The 11,950-nt window shown below is 33.4% G+C and overlaps 1 long non-coding RNA gene across 1 annotated transcript; it reads left to right on the top strand.

Annotated features, from left to right (window-relative positions):
* Positions 1–3,469: 3,469 nt before the first annotated feature.
* LOC129921923 (uncharacterized) lies at positions 3,470–11,520 on the top strand. The gene is made up of 2 exons (XR_008773870.1): positions 3,470–5,699; positions 11,028–11,520. It is a non-coding gene; the product is annotated as an uncharacterized LOC129921923 (long non-coding RNA).
* The last annotated feature ends 430 nt before the right edge of the window (positions 11,521–11,950 follow it).

The following is an 11,950-nucleotide window of genomic DNA, read 5'->3' as shown; positions in this document are numbered from 1 at the left end:
GATTTCAAATAATCATTAGGCATAATTCATGTTTTATAAAACAATATCCGGAACATTTTTACACTTAATGAAATATAAGTCAGTATAGAGATTTTGATTTAGTGTTACTATGCTTTTTACATAAAAAACGGAACAACATATTATTGATAATTTGTTTTTGCAACGTTTAAGCATGGAAATTGAATGTAATATAAGTTAGAAGAGCAAACGTTTGTTGGCGTTGATTAGTTTTGCACAAAAATATCCGGAACAATCAATTTTAGATACTTAAAACTATTGAGATGTTACGGGAGGAACATTAAAGGGTAAATCAGATTTTCGATAGCTTTTAGAGTTCTAGTTTTTTAAATCTAATCGTGACGGACAGACCGACCAACAGACAAAACGCACATAAATAATCTTCTTTTATTCGGATGGGGGCACTAAACAAAAAATAAATAAAATCTGATTTTTTTAAAAAGTTTAAGTAATTGGTTTAGCACCTGGTCATGTTGCGACGTTACACTACTGCACGAAAATCGCTGCATAAAAAGTCCATTTAAAAAAATGTGCGTGTTATTTACATACAAAGTGCATTATTAGCCTTTATAAACTATTTAAAATATTTTCTTTTGATTTTAGCAGCTAGTTGACCAGAAAAAACATCTTTAACTATTAGTTATATTTGTTGTAAACATTTCCTGTACATTTTTAAAAATATATTTGACTTAGCGATACTGAAAATACACAAAAATTGTTCATCTTTGTTAGCATATTGTAACATTGCCTCCCTTACATTTACGTAATTGTTTTAGAATTGGTGTATTTTTATGAAAAAATCGCTTGCATAATTAATTTTATAAATCAAACGGTTTGCTTTTAGAAAACCAAAAGTAGCCGTGGCAACTAAACTTTTCAAGCCGCATTTAATGTTGAAATGATATTTTTCATATCTCTTCTAGTTTTCGAGATCTGAGTGTGACAGACGGACAGACGGACAGACGGACAGACGGACAGACGGACATTTTGCACAAACCTAATAGCGGCTTTTTCCCCTTACGGGGGCCGCTAAAAATGTCAGTGTCACAGCTTTCTACTATATCTATACTTATAGCTCTCTAGAAACTACCTTAGTTTCTCTCCAAGTCTAGGTGTCCCTGGGTTTAGACGTAATTACATCAAACACTTAACAACTAGATCAAAACACAGAAACTTTATTATACTTCAGGGCACATATCACACGCTGGTCTCTCCTTATTTCAAAACTAACACACTTCCGGTCATTCGCGCATACTTTTTACCTAAAATATATCTGTAAAAATAGATTCAACCAATTCAGTCAGATTCAACCAATTCAGTCAGATTCAACCAATTCAGTCAGATTCAACCAATTCAGTCAGATTCAACCAATTCAGTCAGATTCAACCAATTCAGTCAGATTCAACCAATTCAGTCAGATTCAACCAATTCAGTCAGATTCAACCAATTCAGTAAGATTCAACCAATCCAGTCAGATTCATCCAATATCTAAACGAAAAAATGTCATGTACTAAAATGTGAAATGCAGATCTTGCGTGATGCCCCAGCCGTCCAAGTGACCAAGGGACATGCGAGGTAAGGTAACAAATGTCAGGTATAACAACTCTTTATTGAGTGACGTTGGATTGTACTTATTACAATAACTGCGTCTTTGGTCCATGCTTAACTCGACGCCATTTTGATAAAAAGTCCTGTGTAAAATCCTGCGCCAGAATGGTTGTAGACGATCGAGAGTTTACTTTTTAAGAGATGTAGGTTCGTTGTGTCATTTATAGACATCTAATGTTAAGAGATGTAGGTTCGTTGTGTCATTTATAGACAACTAATGTTAAGAGATGTAGGTTAGTTGTGTCATTTATAGACAACTAATGTTAAGAGATGTAGGTTAGTTGTGTCATTTATAGACAACTAATGTTAAGAGATGTAGGTTAGTTGTGTCATTTATAGACAACTAATGTTAAGAGATGTAGGTTCGTTGTGTCATTTATAGACAACTAATGTTAAGAGATGTAGGTTCGTTGTGTCATGTATAGACAACTAAGCTGGCCACCATTGTGTCAACTCTATTGAGTGACGTTGGATTGTGCTTATTAAAATAACTAAAGATGTCTTGTTAAACTTGAGTTGTTTTAATTTTTTATCTAGTAAGTCTACAAGTCTACTACTAATAGCACAGCACAATAAATACTTATAGTAATATATCAAGTCACTAAGCAGAAGACATTGAATTTATTGAATATTAAATGGATATACATATGCTGGCAAATTCCGTCATAGAGAAATACATGTCTTGTCACATAAATCCAATAAAAGATTCTAAGTACACAACTGATAATGTATTAATTAATCAACTACATAAAGCATAAATCCAACTCAAAGATATGTCTACTACTGCTACTTGACCATGTGGGCAGCTCTCGAATCATGTGAAAATTGTGGATCTTTGCCTCTCACGCGAAGCAACAAAAAATCACACTTCGTGCTTTTCTACTAATACAATCACAATATCTACGAATAACGACTCGTATGATGATGTGACAGGTGCAACAAATGTCAGGTACATCAAATGTCAGGTACAACAAATGTTAGGTACCACAAATATCAGAGTGAACTAAGCCTTCTATATAGTATTGGTCGTTTAGAAATTTAGTTTTGTAGGAATTAAAAAAAATAATTAAGGTAAATTAGACATAGTGATTTATAAATATTTGGACTTTTATTCAAACTAGCATGTTTTCCCATTCAATTATTTGAGAAACGTTTTATTGATGGTGACCAGAGTAACAAGTGTAAGGCTATGATGTGTCAAGAACCAGGGAAGAACGTCTAGAGCAGTGATGTCCAAAATACGGTCCGCGGGCCACATCCGGCCCTCGACGTATCTCTATCCGGCCCGCCGAAACGTCGGCACAAAGTGTAGTACATTTCCTTTAAAAAAAAAAGAAATTTGAAAACAAATCTATCCCTAAGTTAGGGTAAATAGATTGGTACCGATAATAGGCCAACATATTTGTTTTATACAGAAAGAGTGGCTCTCTTTTTGAAGAACATAAGATTCAACAACTTAATGAGACACTAAACACTTATATAAATAAGGCGGGTTTCTATCTTGGCTTGGATTGAGACGCGATTTGTAAAATACACCTAGAGTTGACACTATTTACCAAAGAGAGACAAGAAAATGAGTCGTCTGTAAGGCTAGCTACAGAGTTGCTCACATTGTAAGTAGAGACATGAAGCCATTTTCCGACGGCGAATGAATACAAAAATGTGTCCTGAAAAAAAGAACGCCGTTGTAGCTGTCAACCTTTCTCATGACAAGCGAGTGATAGATATGGGTAAATAGATCCATTCAAAACTAACTGACAAACCAGATTTCAAAATGTTTTCTATTGCTGCCGAAGAGTCTACTGACATAACTGATACCACTCAAAATCTACCGACATATATTGTTAGACACCTTATTTATATAGGTTAGTTATTTTAGTTATTTAGCGACGCACCATAGTAGACGCATATTGAACGGGACTAGTGACGTTTGGGATATGTTGGGTTAGAGACCGGAAAATCAGTTAGCGTTAGAACACTCCAGGGTAACGACGTGTTTAGTGACAGAGACTTCTACTGTGGCCTTTTATCATAATAAATATATATTAACTTGTTCATCATCGTTGACTACATCTCTTCACCTGTTACAATTGATGTGCCAGTTCTTGTTTGTGTTGTTGGTCAACTACACGTAATACACCCGAACAATTACACCCAAACGATTGCAGAGTAATTGGTTGACTTCAAGACAGCCTGAACTAGCAACATCACAGTGGCGACCCCGAACCTCGAAGCCCGACGAACATCGTACCGGACCTCGAAGCAGAACGTTTACTCAGGTGAGGGTCGTGCACTCGAAGTTATAAGATTTCATCGGAGTACGGCTGAACACAGCATCATCGCAGAGTGACTTTGTTCTAGATCTACAAGCAGTCGTCGCCTGTTTGATCGCACGTTCAACGAGCCGTTAACTCAGGGTGACCTTCGTCAGGACCGTAATCATCGCAACGCCTGATCTTCATATGCTGAATCGACCTACAACCAGAGAAACCGTTCATTCATAACGGGTGAGAGATCGTTAGTGAACCTGTTGGACATATTTTTTCTTCGTCATAGGAGCCACATTGAGTATCAAGTTTTACCTCGCCAGTTCGAGAAGGACAGTTTGCCCGCTGTCAGAAGTATTGTGAGTACTACAAGTTTGGTAGCTAACTAAATCGAAATCGCTCTGTCGTCTTACCCTTGGAGAGATTCTTGTGGAGCAGTTTGCTCATTGAACCGGTTGCTTGCCACGTTTATAACGGTCACTGTGTTTAACCTTTGGAAGGTTAGTGAAGTAATCTTTATCAGTACTGAACATTGATCTATCTAGTATTCGTCGGTCTAGACCATATCTAGACGTGCTGATATTGTTGTGGAAATAGCTACATCCACTTAATTTCGTTGAAAACCGTTAATCGTCTAACGGAACGTCGTCGGAGGTGACCTTGGTCTCACCTAGTCTACATTGGACAGTTTGGTTTATTGAAGCAGAGTACAACAGCAAACTTCGTCGTACTACCAGAGTAGCAGCAGAAGCAGTGAACTATTTTAGAGAACCGTTATTCGTCAGCCCAGATCAAGTCATCGTCGAGAAAGTCGTTATTCGTCAGCCCAGATCAAGTCATCGTCAAGAAAGCCGTTATTCGTCAGCCCAGATCAAGTCATCGTCAAGAAATTCGTTATTCGTCAGTCGTCCAGATCAAGTTGCCGTCAAGAGACTGTTATTTGTCAGTAGTCATCTACACAAGTCAAGTCATCGCCAGAAGAACCGTTAACCTATTCGTCAGTAACTGTGTACACAAAGTCGTCGGAACTACACATACGGTCATCAACAGTCGTCGAAGAAACTGGAACATTTTGCTGTGGCATATCAGGACATCTGTGGCATTACGTGGGATACTGGTAGCACCGGAGAACAGAGTCAGAACTGGAAGAGAGGCAGTGGAATTTGTTGTGATCTAACATATTCGGGAGTCCGAACAAAGGGATCTTTCTTATCAAAAGCTAAGTGCCATTTTTCTTATTAGTATATGTTTAGATTGCCCTTAGAAATAGATTTTGTCTAAATTTGGTACGTTAGCCTGAGTAAAATCAGGTGGTGCGCCTTAAAACCCGTCGGGGTAGAAGACGTAATTTAGATGAAAAGCTATATTATACGTTTAGGATTGTAATTTGTTTTGTTTGTGTAAACGTCATATCCGTTGTTGCCTGGTTACTTCGTGACGTTATCATTGTGTGCCATATTGTCACATCCCAACCCATAGTGATAGTCTCATTTAATTATTTCATTTGTTTATATTATTTTAAATTATTTATTTTTATTAATTTAATTAGATCTGTATTTTTTTTTTTCACTTAATGATAGAAAGTGCGGGTAGGATTCTTTCATTGTGAATCAGACTAAAATAATTTTAGTTTGAGCGGTTAAAATCAAATATGATTTTGCCATGAGAATAATGCCGAAACTGGCTATGTAGTCAAACACTGTCGTCTGGCTAAATTTAGATCTACAAATTGTTGTACATCTCTTTGGTACAATTTAATCATCTAGACTCTAATTTGAAATATTATTAATTGAAAAATGAATGAAGGTAGTACATTCTAGATATATGTATCTTGTTGAAGATATATTTGACATTGTATACACATATTTGTTTCGTATGGTTAAATAGAACCATAATCTAATCTAGATCTAGACTCTAGACAGTCTTTGAATTTACTCTAAACACTTCACTGTGACTTCAGTCATACCAGATTTTAAAATTGATCATAGTTATTCATACTAGATCTAAAAGTCATAGTGCTCTTGATAACTATAGATCTAAATAGTATTATTATACATACTATAATATACTAGATTTAAATTTGTGTGTAATACTGGACCTAATATACAGATTTGAATATAACCATAATAACTCAGACTAGATTTACACATTTACTAAATCTATAGATAGAGACATAACACTTAAAACTGGTATAAAAGTGTGTAAAAACTTTTAAAGTATAGCCATAACCAATATAGGCTAAGTAAAAATATATATAAAATATAAAACACAATGGCTACATCATCATATGTGGACCTTAAGGAGGTTAAGGAAACAGCTATGCAGGATGGAAAGGCCATGGAGTTAAAAGGAAAAGACTTAGCCGCTTATGTACAGCAAGTTGTGAGGGAAGAAATGGAACGTCAAGATAAAATAAGAAGGGAAAAAGAAGAGATAGAAAGACAAGAAGAACATCAAAGACAAGAGATAGAGAGGCAAGAAAGGATCAGAAAGGAAGAATATGAAAAGCAAAAAGAAGACCAAGAAAGGCAGAGAGAGCATGAAGCTAAAATGGAAAAGATGAGATTGGACGCAGCACAAGCCAGAGCCCAAACTGAACAAAGAAATAACACAAATAACTCAAATAATTATACCACTCAAAGAGACAACCCTAATTCACAGACATGGCTAAAGAGAAAGATACAAAGTTTTGATGAACAGAAGGATGACATTGGTGATTTCCTGAAAAGATATGAGGCAAAAATGTCTACATTTAATATGCCTGAAGAAGAATGGTCTGAAATACTGATAGACTTTGTTCATGGTCAAGCTCTAACAATATGCCAAAATCATGACCATCATATTGATGATAGCTATCAGGTTTTAAAAAGAGAGTTATTAAATGCATATGGTCATAATGCTACAACTTTTAGAAAGAAATACTTTGACAATATACCATCATTAGGAATAGAACCCCAAACTACCATTAATATGGAAAAGGATTTTTTCAATAAGTGGGTAAAATTAGAAAAAGTGAATAACTCTTATGAAGGATTAAAAAATTTTATTCTAGTGGACAACTTTGTAAATAAATGTGATCCTCAGTTACAATCTTTTATTAGAGAAAGAAACCCAAAAACTATAGATGAAATAACAGAAATAATGAGAGTATACAAAAATGCCTATCCAAATAAACCATTTTCTGATAGGGATAAGAGCAAAGTAGATTTAATAGGATACACCAAAGAAAATGTTGATAGAAGTAGAAATAGAAACAGATCAAATAGTGGAAATAGAAAATATAGTGAAATAACCTGTTTTAAATGTCAAGGAAAAGGTCATATAGCAGCTAACTGTAGAAGAGGGAATAGTAGGTCTGGAAGTAGAAATAGATACAATGAACAAAATAACAGTAGATATAGGAGTAGAGATAGAAATGACAGGGAAAATTACAGAAATAGGAGTTACAGTAGGGAATACAAAAATAAAGGTACAGATAGGGTATATTTCATGGAAGGAAATAGGAACAATTTTGCAGTGTACCCAGGGTTTGTAGATAGAATTCCAGTGGAATTAATCAGGGATTCAGGTTGTAACACTTTGGCAGTAAAAACTAAATTTGTCAAACCTCATTGGTATAAAGGGTTTACTAAGAAAGTAGAATTAGCAGATGGCACTGTAAGGGAATTTAAAGCTATAAGGGTATACATTGAAACTCCATTTTTCACTGGTTATTGTGATGGCATTGCAATACCAGAAATGAGATATGATATGTTAGTAGGAAACATAAAAGGAGTTAAAGAATGTTCAAGAAAAGAATTAGAAGACTGGCAAAACAAATACAAAAACATAAGACAAAATCATGAAAACATAGAAACACAAAATATAACAAGTATGGTAATAACAAGATCAATGAATAAACAAGATGAGAAACAGGAAAATACAATAAATGTAATAAGTAATGATAAAGAAGAAGAAACCAGTAATGTAATACAAATAGAAAATACAGATGTTAAGGAAAGAGAGATAGAAAATGAAACACAAAATAGTCTTGAAACACAAATATCTCAAAGTGAAAAAGAAACAACACCCACATTTGCATTAGAACAAATGAATGACAATATTATTGGGAAAATATATTCAAGAATACTAGATAAAAACAATAATAATCCAATGGAGAAATTTTGTATAGAGAATAAAATATTATTTAGACAAACAAGTAATGATAACAAGAAAATAAAACAACTTGTCTTACCACAGAAATATTGGAAAGATGTTTTAATCATGACACATGATAATAATTTAGCAGCACATAGGGGAGTAAAGAAATGTTATAGGAATTTGTCAAAACAAGTATTTTGGCCCAAAATGAAAGCAACAATCAACAAATACATAAACTCATGTGACATATGTCAAAAGAGATCTAACAAAAGCCTAGTGAATAAAGCACCTATTCAAGAAATGGATGAACCTACAGCACCATTTCAGAAAGTATCTATTGATTTAATAGGTCCTTTAATTCAAACTGAAAATAATAACAAATACATTTTAACAGTAATAGACATGTTTAGTAGATACCCAGAGGCAATCCCATTATCAAATACAAGTGCAGAAAATATCATTAATGCCATAACTCAAAAAGTAATTACAAGACATGGTATACCTAAAATTATATTGAGTGATCAGGGATCTCAGTTTAAGTCAGAACAATTTAAGAAATGGACTAAACAATACAATATACAACACATATACTCTTCGGTTTACCACCCGGAGAGTAACGGTTTATGTGAACGATATGGTGGATCATTAAAAAGATCACTAACAAAAATAATTCAGAATAATCAGAACAAGTGGGATCATTACATTAACTATGTACTATTTGCTCATAGAAACAACATCCATGAAGCAACACAATTTTCACCATATGAAATAATACATGGAAGAAAACCCAGAGATGAATTAGATGTTTTTAAAGAAAATCTAATAGGCAATGAGAATAAATTAAATAATGACAGTGAAACAACAATCACAACAGAATTGAAAGAAATATGGACTCAAGCATATAACAACAATAAGAAGTACAAACAAAGTGCTCATGAGAATATAAATAAGAAAAGACAATTGAAAACACTAGAAGTAGGAAACAATGTATTAATATTGATAAATGACCTGAAAAATAAAATTGGTAAACAATGGAAAGGTCCATTTAAGGTGATAAAACAAATTAGTGATGTGAATTATCAAATTGAAATAAATGGGAAAATTAAAACATATCACATAAATAATTTGAAACTGTATCATGATAGAGAAGATGAGTTGATACAAAACATTCAGGAGGAAATAGAAAATAAATTTTCAGAAAGAGAAGAATGCTTGATGATAATAACAAATGAAAATCATAATGAAAATGATATTAAGGAAATACCTGTAATAGAAACAAAAGAGAATCAAACTTGGCAAAAGATTAATCTTAATAATTTAACTAAGGAAATGTCAAAAGATATAACTAAAATAATACAGGAATACAAAGAAATTTTTTCCAGCATACCAGGAAAAACAAATATTATTAAACATGACATTAAAGTAACAGACCCAAAACCTATCAAGCTTAAGCCATATAGAATACCGCTACATTTACAAGACAAAGTAAAGAAAGAAATAGACAATTTACTAGAATCAGGTATAATTGAGTCATCAACATCTCATTATGCTTCACCAATTGTGATAGCCAAAAAGAAGAATGAAGATATAAGGTTATGTATTGATTATAGGAAACTTAACAACATCACAGAATTTGACCCATATCCAATGCCAAATATAGAGGATATTTTACATAAATTAAATGGAGCAAAATTTTTTACTAAATTAGATTTAACTAAAGGTTATTGGCAAATACCTTTAACAGAAAATGCAAAACCTTACACAGCATTTGTAACACCATATGGTATTTTTCAATGGAATTATATGAGTTTTGGATTAGTAAATGCACCTGCCACATTTAATAGAATGATGAACATGATAATTGGAAACAAAGAAAATGTTATTTGCTATTTGGATGACATATGTATTTTTAATAATAGTTGGGAGGAACATTTGGTAGATGTAAAAGAAGTATTCAAAATAATAAAAGAAAGTGGACTTACAATTCAAGCAGAAAAAGTAGAAATAGGATTGGAGGAAATAATTTTCTTAGGACATAAAGTAAATAACAACATGATTAGCCCTATTGAAGATAACATAAAGAAAGTACTTAATATTGAAATACCTACAACAAAAAGACAAATTAAAAGCATATTAGGAATAGTAAAGTATTACAGAAAGTTTATAAAGAACTTAGCAGAAATAGTGAATCCACTAAATGACTTACTTAAAAAAGGAAAACCTCAAAAAGTAGTTTGTAATGAGGAATGTGTGAAAGCTATTGACAGAATTAAAGATGTTTTTAGTCATGAACTAATATTAAGACTACCTGATAAAGACAAAATATTTTATGTCACAACTGATGCATCTGGTAATGCTATTGGTGGTTGTTTAATGCAGAACTATGATAACTTACATCCTATATTATATGTAAGTAGAAAATTGTCAGAGGCAGAGAAAAAATATAGTGTCATTGAAAGAGAAGCCTTAGCTGTAATATGGGTAATTACTAAGCTAGAGAGTTATTTAATAGGAAGGAAATTCATATTATTAACTGATCATAAACCTATTCAGTATATACAGCAAAAGAGCATGAAAAACAGTCGTGTTTATAGATGGTTCTTAGCACTACAGGAATATAAATTTGAAGTGAAAGCTATTAGTGGAGCTGTGAATATTGTAGCTGATCTATTGTCTAGAATGACATTGAAATGAAATACTTTTGTAAATAAACTATGATTATATTGAGTATGTAATATATATTAATATATTGACACCATTTATATGTTATGAAAAAGGGAGATAAGTAAAGTTGATGTTAAGCATTTAAAAGTAAGTATGGATATTTTTTTTTGTGTGAATCATTTCATATATCATTGACGAAAGTTAGTTCTATGGAAAAGGGTGAGTATAAAAGAAAAATGGACAAAAGCGTATAAAAGGGTGGTAAGAAAAAATGTATTGAATGTGTAAATAAAGTCTGTAATTGTTTTTTGAAATATTGTATTTTATCAGATTACTGCCAGTAAAGAACATTTGAGATGTGTAGGACATGCCCATAAGATGCCACATTTTCCTCCATGATGAACTGTGTACCAATGAAGATGATTCTGGAATGTTATGAACTGTTATGAACATTGACATGAATATGAGGAACTGTCAAGATGAAGATGTCAAGATGAAGAGATCAAGATTTTATGTTTGTGGTCTTCCCCTTAAATTGAAAATGCCCTTGTAAGACTTGACAGTAGTGGAAAAATATTGACATATTTTTTTTTCAAGGGGGGGAGGAATCTGTTAGACACCTTATTTATATAGGTTAGTTATTTTAGTTATTTAGCGACGCACCATAGTAGACGCATATTGAACGGGACTAGTGACGTTTGGGATATGTTGGGTTAGAGACCGGAAAATCAGTTAGCGTTAGAACACTCCAGGGTAACGACGTGTTTAGTGACAGAGACTTCTACTGTGGCCTTTTATCATAATAAATATATATTAACTTGTTCATCATCGTTGACTACATCTCTTCACCTGTTACAATTGATGTGCCAGTTCTTGTTTGTGTTGTTGGTCAACTACACGTAATACACCCGAACAATTACACCCAAACGATTGCAGAGTAATTGGTTGACTTCAAGACAGCCTGAACTAGCAACATCACAATATGATACCATTCAAAATCTTCGCACTTATTCGCGGTACAAACAGCTATTTTTGAAATCAGAGAAAACCGAAGCTATAAGGAGCATTCATGGGAGACGACTGGCGAAGTCCTGTGAAACCTTTCCACCAACACAGACGATCTTTCTCTTTTGGGACAAATTAGTGGCAGAGAGACGAGAGACTACTGATGGTGACACAAATAGGGTTGACAGAAAATGTTTAGAAAAGTTGTGAGTCAAATGGAACCGAGCCTCCGTGGCTTCATTCACCAA

The sequence above is a fragment of the Biomphalaria glabrata genome, chromosome 12, assembly GCF_947242115.1.
Source record: "Biomphalaria glabrata chromosome 12, xgBioGlab47.1, whole genome shotgun sequence".
Taxonomy (NCBI): Eukaryota; Metazoa; Mollusca; class Gastropoda; family Planorbidae; genus Biomphalaria; species Biomphalaria glabrata.
The sequence above is the reverse complement of the archived record's forward strand: the minus strand, read 5'-3'. Positions and strand labels throughout refer to the sequence as shown.